This window comes from Ursus americanus, chromosome 26, assembly GCF_024610735.1.
Source record: "Ursus americanus isolate L20-20 chromosome 26, mUrsAme1.1.p, whole genome shotgun sequence".
NCBI lineage: Eukaryota > Metazoa > Chordata > Mammalia > Carnivora > Ursidae > Ursus > Ursus americanus.
In genome coordinates, this window is record NC_142152.1 from 29,617,584 (window position 1) to 29,635,355 (window position 17,772).

The window sequence follows — 17,772 nt, forward strand, 5'->3', positions numbered from 1 at the left end:
ATCAAATAAGAGAAGGTTGAAGCTTTGTCAGCAAAACCATTTGATATTAAAATTGTCATAGATTCACATATTTAATATCTCTGTTTATGAATTCAATTGTATTAAACTAATTTATCTAATTCCACGTAAATATCTCATTTCATTTTTTGTTGGTTATGGTCACCTAAAATAATCATCCACTAAGGTCTCACCAAATTTTATAAGGACTAAGTCAAGGAAAGCTTGTCCATATAAAATGCACTTAGAAATATATATGGAAGAAAAAAATATAGAAAAAGAAAGAAATATATTAAGTAAAATAAATGGAAATAACAGAAGGAAGAAAAAGAAAATTGAAATCCAATAACCTTAAAAAAAAAAACACCTCATTCCCCCAAAGGCATTTTTCTATGTTGAAATTTTAATGTGTCTCTTAGCTGTGAGAGATATCTACTTGTTTTGTAGAATTTTTATTTCTTCTGAATATACTGGAAGAGCAAACAGAATGACTCGGATATTTTGAAAATTCAAAATGGCTGCATGGCCCTTTCTGTAAAGGAGTCTAAACATTTATTAATACATCTATTTTTGAACTCTACCCTATTTCGCAGAGTATTTTAAGCAGCTGAGAGTTCCAACTTATAACATGTGGCATATCAATATAGTTAGCGGACTTATTCTGGCCTCATTCTGGGAAGCTGCTTCTTGAGTGATCTATTTATTCTGGGCACCAGAATCCTGACTACAATTGTCAATACGGTCCATCTGGCTCAGTGGAAGCACTGACAATTGAAAATATAGAGGAAACCACTAAAATTACAGAATCTACATGATGGAATAAAGCATATGCAAGTTGTTAAGCTGTTAACCTAAATACATATTTTAGTTTCAACAAACCATAATTAATAGACCAGTCTACCTACAGCATGGCTGAAAAAGTTCTCAGCCAGAAATGCGTCTGAGATTTATACATTTCCCTGAATCTATTAAAGTGTTTTTTTTTAATTCTTTTACATGGTAATTCTTATGATAGTCTAATTCTTCATTGCAATTGTTCAACATTCAGAATTTCGGTTATAGAATATTCACCAGTGTATTTGTTTCACCTCTACTTTTTTCTACATCTGTTTTCTTTTCCTCAAATCCATTCAATATACAATTTTAAGTGAATTTGTAATTTCCAGTGAATGCTCTCAAATATATATGTAATAGTCCTAAGTAGTGACTGTGCATTTATTCCCAAAGGTTTTCATACAGAGTAGCACAACTTGGTGTCTTAAAACAGCAAAAATATCTGTCATAGTTCTGGATACTAGAAGTCTAAAATCAAGGGATGGCAGGGCCATGCTCCTTCTGAAACCTCCAATGAACATTCCTTCTTTGCCTCTTCCAGCTTCTAGTAGCCTTCAGTGTTCCTCGGCTGGAAGAGGCATAACTCAAGTCTCTGCCTCCATCTTCATGTGGCTGTCTTCCCAGTGTGTCTGTGTCTTCATGTGACATTTCCCTCTTCTTATAATACATCAGTCATATTTGATTAGAACTCACTCTCATGAACTTATCATTACTTAGTTACATCTGTAAGATCTTATTCCAAATAAGATCATATCCACAGGTACCAAGGATTAGGACTGACATTTCCAGAGAGAAAAGTCAACCCATAAAGAAACTAGAAATGTCATTTCTCTCTTTGTTTTAAAGTTGAGTGGAAGATACTGACTTTAGAGACTGTTCTAGTGTGGGGAGTGAAGAAGTTTCTATCTCCAAAAGTTTTTTTGTCTGTTTGTTTGTTTTGTAGATTAAAAAAAAAAAAAGAAGAAAGAAAGAATTCTCTATTTTTATTTTCTTAATCTGGAAAGGAAATACTATACAAATTGGGTTTTTCCCCCATTTATTATTGACTATCATCAACTGCTTTAACCACTTTGATTAAAGTGATTGAGTAAACAAGTTTTTTAAAGATTTTATTTATTTATTTTTGAGAGAGAAAGTGTGAGCACACGAGCTGAGAGAGAGGGGCTGTGGGAGAATCTGACCCCCTGCTGAGCAGGGAGCCCGATGTGGGGCTCCATCCCAGGACCCTGAGCTCATGACCTGAGTTGAAGGCAGATGCTTAACTGATTGAGACACCCAGGCGCCCAAACAATTTCTTGTTTTAATCTAAAAGCATTAATTCCTTCTTCTGGAAATAAGAAACTGGCTTATTTTGTATTAGTCTTTTCCTTGAAAACTATGAACATTGGAAAAATGCTTAAAATTACTTTGAAATCAACAGAAAGCTACCAATACTTTGAAAAGATGCTCTGAGATTGAGTAAAGGGAGAGGAAACCCATAGTAATGAGTCCTAGAAGCGTTTGCTGATTTAAAAATGGCAGCTAGCAGACTCGGACCTAAGCAGAGGTTTTGGCAGAGTGATTACAATTGATCAGTGTAGGTTCATCCTTGGTAATAAGTATACTGTCCTGATGAGTCTTGTTGATAATAGAGGGTATGCATTTGTGGGGGTGGGGACATAAGGGAAATCTCTACCTTCCTCTCAATTTTGTTTGAACCTAAAATAACTCTAACAAATTCAAGTCTTTTTAAAAAACTGAATTGTCAAACAAAATATTTTTACTTTTTATAGTGAAAATAAAGCAGTATTTCAAACTTCATATGCATCATTTCAAAATTTCCTTAGATGAAAATTCATGGTCTTAAATGCTTATGTAAAATCAATAAAGAAAGACTGAAAGTCAAGAATCCATTTCAAGGAGCTAGAAAAACACATTACTATAAATCCAAAAAAAAAAAAAAAAAGAGAGAGAGAGAGAGACAAAGAAGGAACTAGTCAATATTAGAGAGAAATTAATATTATAGAAAAAACATGTGTTATGAAAACAGAGGCATAAATTAGCCCTTAGTGATGGGAAATGATGAAGTCATAATGAGATACCACCTCACACCAGTTAGGATGGCTATTATCAAAAGAATAAAAGATAAAAAATGTTGGCAAGGATATGGAGAAATTAGAATCCTTGAGCATTGTTGGTAGGAATGTAAATTGGCACAGTAGGTATGGAAAACAGTATGGCAGATCATCAAAAAATTAAACACAGAATTACCATATATTCTAGCTATCCCAATTCTTGGCATATATTCATAAGAATTGAAATCAGGATCTCAAAGAGACATCTGCATTTCTATGTTCATTGCAAAATTAACCTCTACAGTCAAGATATGGAAACAACCCAAATGTCCATCTATGGATGAATGGATAAAGAAAATGTGGTGTTTATATACAATGGAATATTATTCAATCTCAAAAAAGAAGGAAATTCTGCCATTTTTAACAATATAGATGAACCCAGAGGACATTATGCCAAGTAAAATAAGCCAGTCACGGAGAAATACTACATGACCTCATTTATTTGAAATATATAAAATAGTCAAACTAACAGAAATAGAGAGTGGAATGCTGATTGCCAGGGTCTGCCAGCAGAGAGAAATGGGGAGTTACTGTTTAAAATTTCAGTTATACAAGATGAATAAGTTTTAGAGAGCGGTTGTATAATATTGTGCTTATAGTTAACAATACTATACTGTGCACTTAGAAATGTATTAAGAGGGGAGATCTTGTGTTAAGCGTTCTTACTACCACAACAATAAAAAAATAAATATTGGTAAAAATGAGAGAAACTGTAATACTTATACATGGTTGATAGGAATGTAAATTGGTACTTCTTAAGAAATCTATTTGATAGTATCTACTGAAGTTAAATATACATATATATTATGACCCAGCACAATAATTATATAGGTACCTAATAGCAATGCATATACATGTGTACCCAAAGATATGTTTAAAATGATACATAACAGTTATTTATTGTAGTGCTCAAAATTAAAAAAAAAAGTAAATGACTATGAAAAGTAATAAGGTTACATCAATTTTCATACATTTATTCTTTTCATACATTTATTTAATGGGAATCCAAATAACAACGAAAAAATTATTGCTATATGGAATAAAATGGGTGAATACCAGAAACACGGAGCAAAGTAATACACAAAAAGTGCATACTATAAGATACTATTTTTTCATCATTTATGTTGGGGTAGAATAAAGGTATTGGTATTGATTATGATATTACACAAGAGGACCTTTTAAAGGGTGTTGGTAATTTCTATTATTGACTTGCATATTGATTCAAGGGTTTGTTCACTTTGTGATAATTTATTAGCCTGTAACACCAATTTGTATACTTTTTTAAATATTAAGAAAAAAACAAAACATGGGGGATTATTTCTATGTAATGAAGGTTTCTATCTACATATGCAAAGTCATTAACTTGTTAGACTCTTTCAATCTCTTATTCAAAATCCTTGTATATGAGGCCTTGATCTCCATTATTGTTCTAGTGGGTGACTACCAAAGGTCCTAGGGATTTAGACGTTGTCAAAAGGATAGGCCCAGGGAATCACTTAGTTTAAAAAAATGCCTATTTCTCTACCATTGCATTTTCCCATTCATCTAAACCCTGCTAGATTATTTCCTGGTTTAACTCAATGCACATAGCATAATAAAACATATCCCCACCAGAGCGAACTTGGTATTGCCAGCTCATTTGGTGAAATGAATGCACTTCACTTGTCCTCAGCCTGTGACAAAAATAATAAATAATTATGCTTTCGTTTCACAAAAAGGAAGCTGGGGGGAAGAAATTTAAGTGACTTGCCTGAGGAGGTCAGTGGCAAAGTCCAGAATGGAGACACTCAATCTCTTTCTCCAAGTGCCTGATTCCCCTGCCAGATATGGGCTTCCAGTGAGAACTTTTCCCAGGGTAGCACCATAGAATTCACTTGGTGGTTAAGGTCCTTGTTATATTTCATACAGGAAGAATGAAATTGAGCACAAGCTTTCAGGATACGCTGTGATTATTGTGATACAGGCTGCAGCGGATTTACCCAACAGCTGTAAGATCACAAGTTCAGAGGAAGTTAGATAAAATGACTTCACATTTAGGGGTTCAAATCTGAAGAGTCAGATTTCAAAGTGCATTAGGGAATAACAACCAAAAAATAATAACAATAACACCACCACAACCTAAAAGCAATGACCTTTGCGCAGTAGTTGGAATGGTCATCTGAGAAAAATCTGAGCAGCTTGTGTCTCGCTCCAGCTCAACACATCATAAACATTCAGTGAGTCAATTCTCCCATGTAAATAGGCTGCAGATGCAGAGTTAAACAATGGGAGTAATTTCTGGTGATGAAAGGTTAGGGAACCAGCCTGGATCCCTCATTGTATGCAATTGTCTGTTGCATCTGCCATCTGCTGCTTTACGAGATTTTGGCACTGCCCTGGAGGATTTACCCACCAGCCGAGTCAGGAGACACTTAACTTCTGTGACACTCATAAAAGTATACAGGGAAGGCAATGGATTTCTTGTAGCCTTTACCAATATATTTTAAGTTTAAAAAAGTTACAGTTGGGAGCCTTGTTCTCTCAGATTGATTTAAATGCTCTATGTTGGTGTTTATGGGTTCCTGCTGGGTTATAGCCATGAAGTACTCAAATGTAAGAGCTCTAGAAATAGAGAGAAAAAAATACAACCATCAAACAGCAAAGACACCTCATCTCTCACACCTGTGGTTTCCTGGGTGAGGCGGTTTAGGTAACACACAGGCTTGGGCAGGAATTGGGGAGGGCTGTTAGCTGTGACTAGAGGGCTTCCGGAGTTGAATTCCAGAGAAAGAGCAATGTGCAGCAGTATCCGCTGTGCAAATGTGGATAAAAATCATAGATTAAAATTGGACATACGGGGGCGCCTGGGTGGTGTAGTCCTTAAGCGTCTGCCTTCAGCTCAGGGCGTGATCCCAGCATTCTGGGATCCAGCCCCACATCAGGCTCCTCCGCTAGGAGCCTGCTTCTTTCTCTCCCAATGCCCCTGCTTGTGTTTCCTCTCTCGCTGGCTGTCTCTGTTAAATAAATAAATAAAATCTTTAAAAAAAAAAAAAATTGGACATACAGACACCAAAAGCCTTAGACAAAGAGAGAGGGAGAAAACGTCTGTGTGTTCATGTTTGGGGAGGACAAACATGAATGAGGAAAAAATGTTAAAAGTGAAAGTTTGTATAACCCTAATTCTTGAAGTTTATGATCAGTCAACTTAACACACTTTATCTGGAACTTTGGGTGTATGAATCTGTTGGCCTTTTTGGGAAAAGATGACATTTTCTTCTGAATGTTAGGAAAGAGTTTCATTTCAGGCCAGGAGTAAGAAGAATTTGAGGCAAGTCTGCTTCCTCCCCCCAGAGATACCTGTGACACAAACATATAAACATAATTTAAAAAATGGGTATGTATTTAAGTCTGGTTTCAAAGAAAGCCAGGGATGTTCCAAAGGAGTCATAGGACTTATGCAGACATTGTCTAATTTTCAGACATAAACAATGATCATATCACTCTATCTTTGGTCTTTACCTGTTGAAAAAATGAAAATTTTGTGAGGTAAACAAAAAATTTGCTCAGAAACTCTTGCCCCTAATACATCAGAAAATGGCATTCTTGTGGAGTGGTTTGTAAATACTAACTTACCTGGGAAACTTGGGATACAAATAGAACTTAGAACTTCAGCATGAGCTCAAACAATACTTTCATTCCCCTCTTGGGCATGGCCTAAGAATTACATGGTCTAATGGCCAGTTAGAGCTCCTGTATCAGTCCTAAGCCTGACAAGTTTTAACTGATCAGAAAACAGAATCCTATCACCACCCCCCCGAAAAAAAAAAAAAAAAAAAGAAAACAGAATCCTATCATTGAAGACAACACTATTCTCCCCACCCCCGTCTGTCTCAATATTTACCCAAGGTCTCAATCTCTCCACCCAAACCTTCTTATACATCCTCCTTATGACAGCTCCCTCCACCACCACTGCATTGAAGTTTTCATCCTACTAACACACCTATTGCTTGTGGGAAGCCCATTAAAATATGAATAAATAACAGAAGGATAACTAGAAAATCCTTAAATACTTGAACATTAAAAAAAAAGACATTCTCCAAAAAAAATTTAAAATAAATCAATAAAATAGGGACACTTTCCAATAATGCATGATTTAAAGTTATTGTAAGGAAAAATAGAAAAAAATTCATCTTGAGGTGCTTGGGTGGCTCAGTCAGTTGAGCATCCAACTCTTGATCTCAGCTCAAGTCTTATTCTCATGGTTGTGAGTTCAAGCCCCATGTGGGGCTCCATGCTGGACTGGAGCTTACTTAAAAAAAAGGAAAGGAAAGGAAAAAAGGGAAGCATTTCATCTTGAATAATAGAACAAGTAAAATATACCAAAAATTTTGTGATGCCCCTAAATTTATAGGTTTAAATGTTTATATTTGAAAACAAATGTAAAGGTCTAAAATCAATGACCTAATTATCATCAGAAGTAGCTAGTGAAAGAAGAGCTAAGTAAGCCCAATGTAAGGGAGAAAAATCCTTGATATAAGAGCAGAAATCAATAAAATTAAAAGACAAAGATTGAGAAAATTAATATTTATGCTACCCTGTTCACTAACTCAAGACACATATCATGTCGTAGATCATTAGAGATCTTCTCACTTGTGCCACATTCCTATTAGGCTCCACACCTCTCTCTTTATCAGATGAGAGCTGTATACCCTACCACCACTTGCCAAAGACATTACCCTTTTCTACTGCCACACGCATGGATTTGTTCCAGAATGCTTTGAAACTATCCCCTTATTTATAATGTCCTGTTACTATCCTTTAACGTCACTGTGATTTCTTCTCATGAATAAACTTTCAGATAACCTCAATTTGACTTTATTTATTTATTTTTTTTTTGAAACCATCATCTGCTTTGCTGCTTACACACTTCTTGGCCAGTACCTCCAGTCAAGGCTGATCCATGGCAAATATTTCTCAATAAACAAGTTCATTTTTTTGTCCTCTTCTCCCTAACTCTAACTGTTCTGCCTATGATCTTTCTCATTCCCTTCTATGTGCAGTCGAATCCTGCGGATGTTTCTCTGAGGTCAATGGCCCCTGAAAGTTCTAGGCTTCTCCTACCATCAAGCAAAGCTTTTGCATCTCTGTCCTGTTTCGCATAAGTATGTTAACCCAGACCAGCCCCTCCATGTCTTTTCCTCTTGCTTGTGCCTAGTCTGATGAATACTGTTAGAGCAGTATGCAGTAATCTTCCAACCTGCTTCATTACAAAATCAAACTTGTAAGTCTTCAATTTGCCTTGACTGATGCTCAACAATTCTTTTAATGATGGAAAAGGATGTTAAAACACCTAAAACAGAGCCCGGTGTTTATGTCCCCTGTAGCTGTGGTCTCCTGTCCGGTCACTTCTAATTCCTCTGCCCCCTGCCATTTTATATTACGTATTTTGTGCAATTCAAGCTTTACTCTTCACAGTAGTCCTTTCAAATGTTTTCTCTGCATGAATCTTAATTCCTGCTAAATATTCCATTACCCTGGTCATTAATCATTCAATTTTGGAAATACTTCTTTAGAACCTCTATGTGAAAAACAAGATAAAAGCTACTATCTTCTATTCTCCTTGGTTGAAAAAGTAAAAATTCTTGTAGTCTTCACATCATATGAGGCAGAGCCTAAAAATAATAACAGTAATTAGGTGTTAGCTTAATTGTTTTACTATTTATTTTTTATTTAAAAAGAAACATATGTTCATCTAAAATTCCATGATGTATACTAAAGTGTATAAAATAGAAGATTAAATGTGTCTATTCTCCAATCCTAAATTAATTCTCTAAAGACACATATTTTGGATTGACAATTTGCAGTATCATTGCAATTCTTTTCTATACTTCTATACACACACACAGGTCACAAATATTGGTGTTTTGCCACTTGCTTTTTTACTCTTAACAATCTAGTGTCGTCTTTCTATATATGTGTATACAGATAAAATTATTTCATTTTGGTAACTGGATAGTGTATTTAGGTAAATTTATAAATTGGGATCCAGAAATTAGACAAATATTTAAAATAGATCCTATTATTGACCTTCCATTCTGCCTTCCTGGAAAGTAATGTAAGAGAAAAATAAAGTTTTTGCCATATTGTGATCCACTTTATTAATGATATACTTTTCCAAAAATTTTGACAATAGTAGCTTTGAAAACAGGAATATATCCTCTCAGAGTGAGATTATATTATCTTCAACATAGAGCTCTGTCATAAAAACTTTTACAAAAATCTGGTTGTTGTGGGTTAAATGACACAATTTGGCCTTGATTAGATGAATCTGTGGATAACAATGAGCTGTACGAGGTCTCAGTTGTGCTTTGGACACATGTCAGATTTCAGAAGGTTTCTCGGTTCTCCAGACTGTGAATCTCCTGCACATCAAAGGTTGATAAAACTGATATGAGTAATGGTCATTCTTATTTAACATAAGAGAGTACAGTATATCAGAATGCATCTGGTCTTGTAAGTTTTATGACTGGTTGTTACAGAATTCCAAAAGCTCACAAAGCATATAATATAGAAGGCGTGAAAAGGAAATGTTCTACTTGGGAATAAATCTAGAAAAAGTGAAATTGCCGGTTCTCCATGAAAAAGCACAGAGTGCATCCTTGTACGAGCTTCTATTTCTCATCAACCCTCATTTTCCTCTTTTTATAATGATAAATTGGAGCATGCAATGCAAAATGCACTTTTATTATTGTTGTATGACCTTTTGATATCTTCCAAGAATGCCTGGATTCTCTTAATCAAAGAACAAGGGTTTTCAAAGAAAGGGGTTTTATTTTCTGAAAGTGATATCTAAGTTACATTTTTATTATGCCAATTGCAATAAATAAATTATTTATTTTTAAAGATTTATCTATTTCAGAGAGAGAGAGATAGAATGAGCAGGGGAAAGGGCAGAGGGAAAGAGAGGGAGAAAGTCAGACCCCCCACTGAGCACAGAGCCCAAAGTGGGGCTCCATCTCACAACCTCGAGATCATGACCCGAGCCAAAAATCAAGAGTCAGACATACAACCGACTGAACCACCCAGGTGCCATAATAAATTATATTTTAGTGGGTCAGTCGTGGCTGCAAAAATGTGACCTACTTTTGCACAGTGACCATTGTCGTGAGACACTCTTTAATTTGTTACGATTATGTCTTTGTTATAATTGAGATCATGGTCTTGTTAATGACCAGAATGGAAAAGTCCAAGAAATACACTGTTCCCAACTAGCATTTATAAAATTGTTACAAAGAGCCAGATTGTATTCTCTGCTTGATCTTTCCAGAGTAGTCAATTTGCCATCGCTGACACAAATTTAAATCCTAACACTGAAAGGTCCTGAAAAGTGGTTGCCACAAGACTGCAATAGAGATGTCAGAGTGAATGGAGAAAATTGCACTGTCATCATTGCAATGCTATCAGTGCACTTGGTTTTCTAAGAATTAACATAACCAGAACTTTGCAACTAATGCTATCATTGTTTCTTTTAGCTGATAGTTACATTTTATACGCCATTGCTGTCATACATATGTATTTATTTAAAATTATGAAGGATAATTAATGCTTAGTAAGAAAAATGATAGGATTTCTGACTGAAGTGGGCACCTGGGTGGCTCAGTTGATGAAACATTGGCCTTTGGCTCAGGTCATGATCCTGGGGTCCTGGGGTCCTGGGGTCCTGGGGTACAACCCCCCATTGGGATCCCTGCTTAGTGGGGAGCCTGCTTCTCCCTCTCCCTCTGGCGCTCCCCCTCCTTGTGCTTTCTCTGCCTGTCAAATAAATAAATAAATAAAATCTTCAAAAAAAGGATGTCTGACTGAAGTAATGAATACTTTGAGATCATTGCTGTAGTTCACATTTAATAGATAATCCTTTTCTCATTTCTTCTATCATCACAATCTCCAACATCATCAATAGCACCCTTAATCACCATGGCAAAAGGTATTGTGTTAAGTGTTTTACATACAACATATCATTTAAATTGTTATTTTAGCCAAGTGAAATAAATTTCATGTGTTTATTTTAAAGTTTAAGAAGGAAGGTGATCATATGTCATTAGGGAAATGCAAATTAACACAATAATGAGATAACATTGCACATCTATCACAATGGCCAAAATCTTCAACACTGACAACGTCAAATGCTGACAAAGATGTGAAGCAACAGGAACTCTCATTTGTTGCTGGTTGCAATAAAAAATGATTCCGTCAATTTGGAAGACAATTTGGTAGTCTCTTACGAAACTAAACACATTCTTACGATTTGATCTAACAGTCATGCTCCTTGATGTTTACACAAAATCCTGCACATAGATGTTTATAAGACCTTTATTCAGAATTGCCAAAACTTGGAAGCAACCAAGATGTTCTTCAGTAGGTGAATGGATCAATAAGCCGTGGCACATACAGACAATCTAATATTATTTAGCAGTAAAAGAAAAAGTGAGTTATTAATTCATGAAAAGACATGGAGGAAACTTAGATGCATATTATTACTAAGGAAAAGAAGTCCATCTGAAAAGATGACATACTGTATGATTTCAACTATATGACATTCTGGAGAAGATAAAACCTGTGGTAACAGTAAGAAATCAGTGGGGTCAGGACTGAGGGGCTGGCAGGATGAACAGGTAGAGCAGAGAGGATTTTTAGGGCAGTGAGAATATTCTATATGATATCATAATGATGGATATATGTCATTATACTTTTGTCTAAATCCAAAGAATGTACAACACCAGCAGTGAACCCTAAAGGAAACTATGGACTTTGAGTGATTATGACGTGTCAACGTAGGTTTGTCCTTGGTAACAAAGACATCATCTTGGTGGCTGGCATTGGTAATGAGGGGGCTTATGCATGTATGGTGGCAGGGGTTATGTGATAAATCTCTGTGCCATTCTCTCGATTTTGTTCTAAATCTAAAATGGCTCTACAAAAATTGCATCTTTAATAAAAAGAAAAATTTAAACCGAGACAAGGCAATATAAGTTTACATAATATGCCTAAAGTTACAGAGATAATGACTTGTAGACCAGAATTTAAATTAGTAACGGACTTCGCAGCAAAGCTCTAGGACAGAAAACCACCCTGGCTCTCCCATCACTTTTGATATAGAAAACAAAAACGGGGGCGCCTGGGTGGCTCAGTTGTTAAGTGTCTGCCTTTGGCTCAGGGCATGATCCTGGCGTTATGGGATCGAGCCCCACATCAGGCTTCTCTGCTGGGAGCCTGCTTCTTCCTCTCCCACTCCCCCTGTTTGTGTTCCCTCTCTCACTGGCTCTCTCTGTCTCTGTCAAATAAATAAATAAAATCTTAAAAAAAAAAAAAAGAAAGAAAAGAAAACAAAAACAGGAAACATGGAAATTTTTCTGTAGGAAACAAAATTCTCAGTAAACTCACACATTTTTCTTTTTCACATCACTACTTTTGACCTCATCAACAGTTGGCTACCTCCGCTCATAGTTTTTTTCCACTTTGAATGATCTTCCAATGCTTCACCATCTGTGTGATTGTTTCACTTTCCACATTTTAATAATAACTAATATATATATTTTAAGGTCAAGGCATGTCTCTGATGAAAAAAAACTAGCAGCATTTCAAACTAAACACAATGCAGGATCTTGCTTTTAAATCAGTAATCATTTCTCAAAACTGTGTCTTATTGTTGGAGCAATTAAATGCATTTACTATGTGCTCTACTGAGTTTAAATAGAATAGGCAATACTTTTAACTTCTCATAATTATATTTTCTTGTGAGGGGAATATTTTTAAAGTTTTATTAGGACTACTCATTGTTTCTGATAATCTTAGTTTCAATAATCTCTGAATATCATCTTCATATGAGTATGTTTTTTTTAAATACATCTAGAATTGTATTGTGTGTGTGTGTGTGAGCACACACATTCTCACAACGAGGGATGCTATTTCAAAAATGTTTTATTTTCAGTTACAACTTTTTCAAGCTCACTGTTGGAAGTTTTTAAAAAGCAGAGAGTAAAAATAATAAAATAAAAATCATATATCTCACCAGCAGGAGAAATTATCTTTGATAATTTACTGAAAAACTTCTTACCTCTTGTTCTATGCTTATTTAAAATATAGAGAGATTGTGATAGATTATATATTATATATATATATATATATATATATATATGTATATGTATCTACCACATATATATATGGTAATGAGGCTACTTGTGTCTATTTGACTCATATATTGTTTAAAGATAATTTTCATGGGGCGCCTGGGTGGCACAGCGGTAAAGCGTCTGCCTTCGGCTCAGGGCGTGATCCTGGCGTTGTGGGATCGAGCCCCACATCGGGCTCCTCCGCTATGAGCCTGCTTCTTCCTCTCCCACTCCCCCTGCTTGTGTTCCCTCTCTCGCTGGCTGTCTCTATCTCTGTTGAATAAATAAATAAAATCTTAAAAAAAAAAAAAGATAATTTTCAGTACTGTAATATTTCCCAGGATTTATATATGTCATAATACATTTAACTAAATCCTTTTTAGAAGACATAGAGCATATTTCTTTCAGAAAAAAATATGAAAAATTCTTCAATTACATATTTGAAATGCATCTCTCATCACCTAACCAATCATTTTCTTAGGAAAGTCATAATGGCAACAACAATAGCAACAATAGAATTGGTACAGCAGGTAACATTTTTCAGGAGCTCGCTATGTCACTATGACAAATATGTTGCATCTATAATCTTGTTTGATCTCCACAATAGCTATCATATGAAGGAATAAAAGTTTCCCCTCTTTTACAGATAAGCATGTTGAGGTACAAATAAATGGAATACCTTGATTAAAGTCCCACAGCTACAAATTGGTGGAACTGGAATTGCACTCTGTTGAACTGATTCCCAAATCCATGATCTATACAACAGAGTATTTGTAGAAGTGGCATTTACTGTGATAAAAATATGTGATTGAAAATATACATGATTAAAAAATACACATAGATACATATTACCACTGCTGACATTTTTGCCATCTGCATGTGCTTGTATGTGATACCCGTACAATGTTTTATACTTATTTGCATGATTTTTTTCCATAAAGAACGTTTTCATATTTATCTACCCAACTCCATGTTTCTTGGTTATTTCATCCATTGTTTTATACTTACAAAGTCATGACATTTTCTAAGACAATTTTACTTCCAACTTGAATTGTTCTAGAATTTTTAAATTAGCTTTATTTTCCACTCTCTGCTGAGATCTTGTAGCTTGACACCAGGTCTAATAATAATGACCCTAGACTCTCTGCCTTGGCGTTTAAAAGTGTCATTCCTGAACCACTGTCCAATGAAAGCTGCATCCAGATTTCAGGAATTTCTGTTAGAGCTCTCCACCCTGGACATGGATCTCCAGTCCACCTGCTAAGCAGGAAAGACCATCAAAGTTTTTTGGATCTCTGTTGTCAGGCTGGAGTTCAGGACATGTTACATAACTTGTGGGCTCAATGCAAAGCATAAAATGTGGGGCCACTTGTTCAAAATTTATCAAGAATTTCAAGATGGTGTCAGCAGAACGTTAAAACAGGCACAGGCCTCTCTTAGCTCAGGACCTTGTGTGACTGCACATGTCACATGTCCATCAAGAGGGAATTACTGGGGTGTTATATTTTCAAGTAGGAAGACTTGTCTCTGGATTTAAAGCCACTGCATTGCCTGTTTATGTGTATGGCAACTCAGAAAAACAATGCCATTACCAGTCCCTACACGGATTTTTTTTTTCCAGATTGCAGTGGATTTATTTTTTTTTTTCATTAATTTTCTATTATGTTAGGTTAGTCACCATACAGTACATCCTTAGTTTTTGATGTAGTGTTCTATGATTCATTATTTGCATATAACACCCAGTGGTCCATGCAATATGTGCCCTCCTTACTACCCATCACCAGCCTATCCCATTCCCCCATTCCCCTCCCCTCTGAAGTCCTCAGTTTGTTTCCCAGAGCCCATAGTCTCTTGTGGTTCATTCCCCCTTCTGTTTACTCCCCCTTCATTCTTCCCTTCCTTCTCCTACCAATCTCCCTGCTATTTCTTATGTTCCATAAATGAGCGAAACCATATGATAATTGTCTTTCTCTGCTTGACTTATTTCACTTAGCATAATCTCCTCCAGTCCCATCCATGTTGCTGCAAATGTTGGGTAATCGTTCTTTCTGATGGCTGAGTAATATTTCATTGTATATATGGACCACATCTTCTTAATTCATTTGTCTGTTGAAGGGCATCTCGGCTCCTTCCACAATTTAGCTATTGTGGACAATGCTGCTATGAACATCGGGTGCATATGACCCTTCTCTTCACTACATCTGTATCTTTGGGGTAAATACCCAGTAGTGCAATTGCTGGATCATAGGGGAGCTCTATTTTTAACTTTTTAAGGGACCTCCACACTGTTTTCCAAAGTGACTGTACCAACTTGAATTCCCACCAACAGTGTAAAAGGGATCCCCTTTCTCCACATCCTCTCCAACATTTGTTGTTTCTTGCCTTGTCAATTTTTGCCATTCTAACTGGCATAAGGTGGTTTCTTATACATTCTAGCCTATTAAACATTTTACCCTTTTTTTCAAACAGTTACTATTATTAAGCAGGATTATCTGCAGTATTCTACCACTAATGCTGGTTGGATTCTAATTTAAGATGGTTTTCTTATTTTTAATTCTAAGGTTTTTTTTTAAGTCTTTCACACAAATAGGTGTTAGATTATTAAGGTTTTTTTCATTCAACACCTATTTAAATAATCATATGGTTATTATATATTTGACATATCGATGTCATATACTGTATTAATGGCTTTAATAATATTAAACAATCTCTCTATTCCTGCTGTGTTAGGAGAATCTACTATTAATTTTTGAGTGTTCTTGCTGTTGTAGGGAGAAAGACTTAAAAGGATATTATCCCTTTTCTCTCTCCCTTCTGGAAGGCAGAACAAGTTTAGGGCTCTAAGACACAGTCATTTTCCATATCTCCTGCCCCAACCCACACCAGCCCCCAAATTTCTTTTTTGGGGCAGAGTTACAGAAAATACCTGCACAGGTGTTACTTTGGTGTTGAGAATCATCAAGGAGTAAGACCAGAGTGGATCTATTGATAAAACATGAGAAGGGCTGCTATCAGATAGGAACAGGGCAACAGGGCAGTCTGTGGGTAGTGCACAGAGGAAGAAGAGAAGGGCAGGGGTGCAATTCTGCTTGCCACACAAGGGCCTTGGCAGACACAGAAGCAGAGACACAAGAAGTACATGGTTCCCTAAGCATCAGGATTTTGAGGGCTGGGGTGGGGTACTGTGAATGTCGGTTTGTGGGGCTGAGCATGAGGTGGGTAGGTCTGAGTTGCCTGGAGCATCACCTTTTAGAAGTCCAGGACTAGCTAGTGTGCTTTAAAAGAGAAAATGCAAAAGAAAAAATGGAGACCACTAGGACAGAAGGATTGTAACCATTCCTGCTCTTAGAACATGTCATTACTAGACTCTCTATGTGACACTTCGACATTGGGCTATGTGTGTGTGTGTGCGTGTGTGTGTGTGTGTGTGTGTGTAGAGGGGGGTGGGTTATGACTGAGTGGAACATGGAACCATCTTTAATTTCATTTAGAAAAATGAAGAAGTGAGATAATTGTTGCTCCTGAGTATTGAATGGCAAATTCATACCTGTTTTATTGGCATATAAACTTCTTGTATTATTAACTTAATATGTTTTTTTAAAATCTGCTTGCTAGTCTTTTATTTAGAACTCCTGCATCACAATTCAGAGAGAATGGAGTCTTATAGATTTGTGTATAAAAGGTAGTCTATGCAGAGTATGTGGTTTGTGTGTATATGTATGTGTTTGTGTCTTTCTGTTACCTTGTCTAAGTTTCTATGAGGACAATGTTCAGTTCATTTAAGTACCTGAGTTATTTATCAAACTTTTCTAATGTTTTCTAAAATATTTAAATTATATGAAAATTATTATTCCATTGGCATTTAAAAGAACTGAGGACTACAAACCCATCTGAGCCCAAATTATTTTCTTTCTTTCTTTCTTTCTTTCTTTCTTTCTTTCTTTCTTTCTTTCTTTCTTTCTTTCTTTCTTTCTTTCTTTCTTTCTTTCTTTCTTTCTTTCTTTCTTTCTTTCCTTTTTTTCTTAGATGGCCTTAGACGGCCTTTTTTTCTTAGATGTGTATTACCATGGGTATTGTTCTAAAGAGATTTGCTATTTATTTATTTTGTTACTAATTGCTATTTCTAGAAATGTGCATTTTAGTGAAATTATCATTTTTTTAACTTGTATGATGATAATTTAGAAGCAGTTTGTCCTAGTGACCCCCTATGTTCAAGTTCCAGCTCTACTATTTCCCTCAGCCAAGTTTGTCTCCATTTCCTAATTTAAAACAATAGGAATAATTATAACATCTGCTGCTTGGAGGTTTTGTTAGGGCTGAATGAGTTACGATGTGAAAAGCCCTTAGAATCAGTGTCAGTCATAATGACTACATATTAGAACCTTCCATTTCAGGCCTCACTCCATAGTGATGACTGTGTTCAAAGCAAAGTCTACTCTCTTACTCTTTTCCTACTTTCCAATTAAATTCAGTTCAACCAAGCCCTGGATAAACAAGCTGGAGAGTTATGCTTTGTTGTATTTTCTAAAGTAAATTAGGAAAAAAAAAAAAAAACACAGATAACAGTGGGATTTTTTTTCCCTGTCATTATGGAAAATTAACTCAGTAATTGTCTCACTAAATCACACTAATGATGAAAAGACTCGGGATAGATTTTTTTCAAGGTTATATAAGAATAA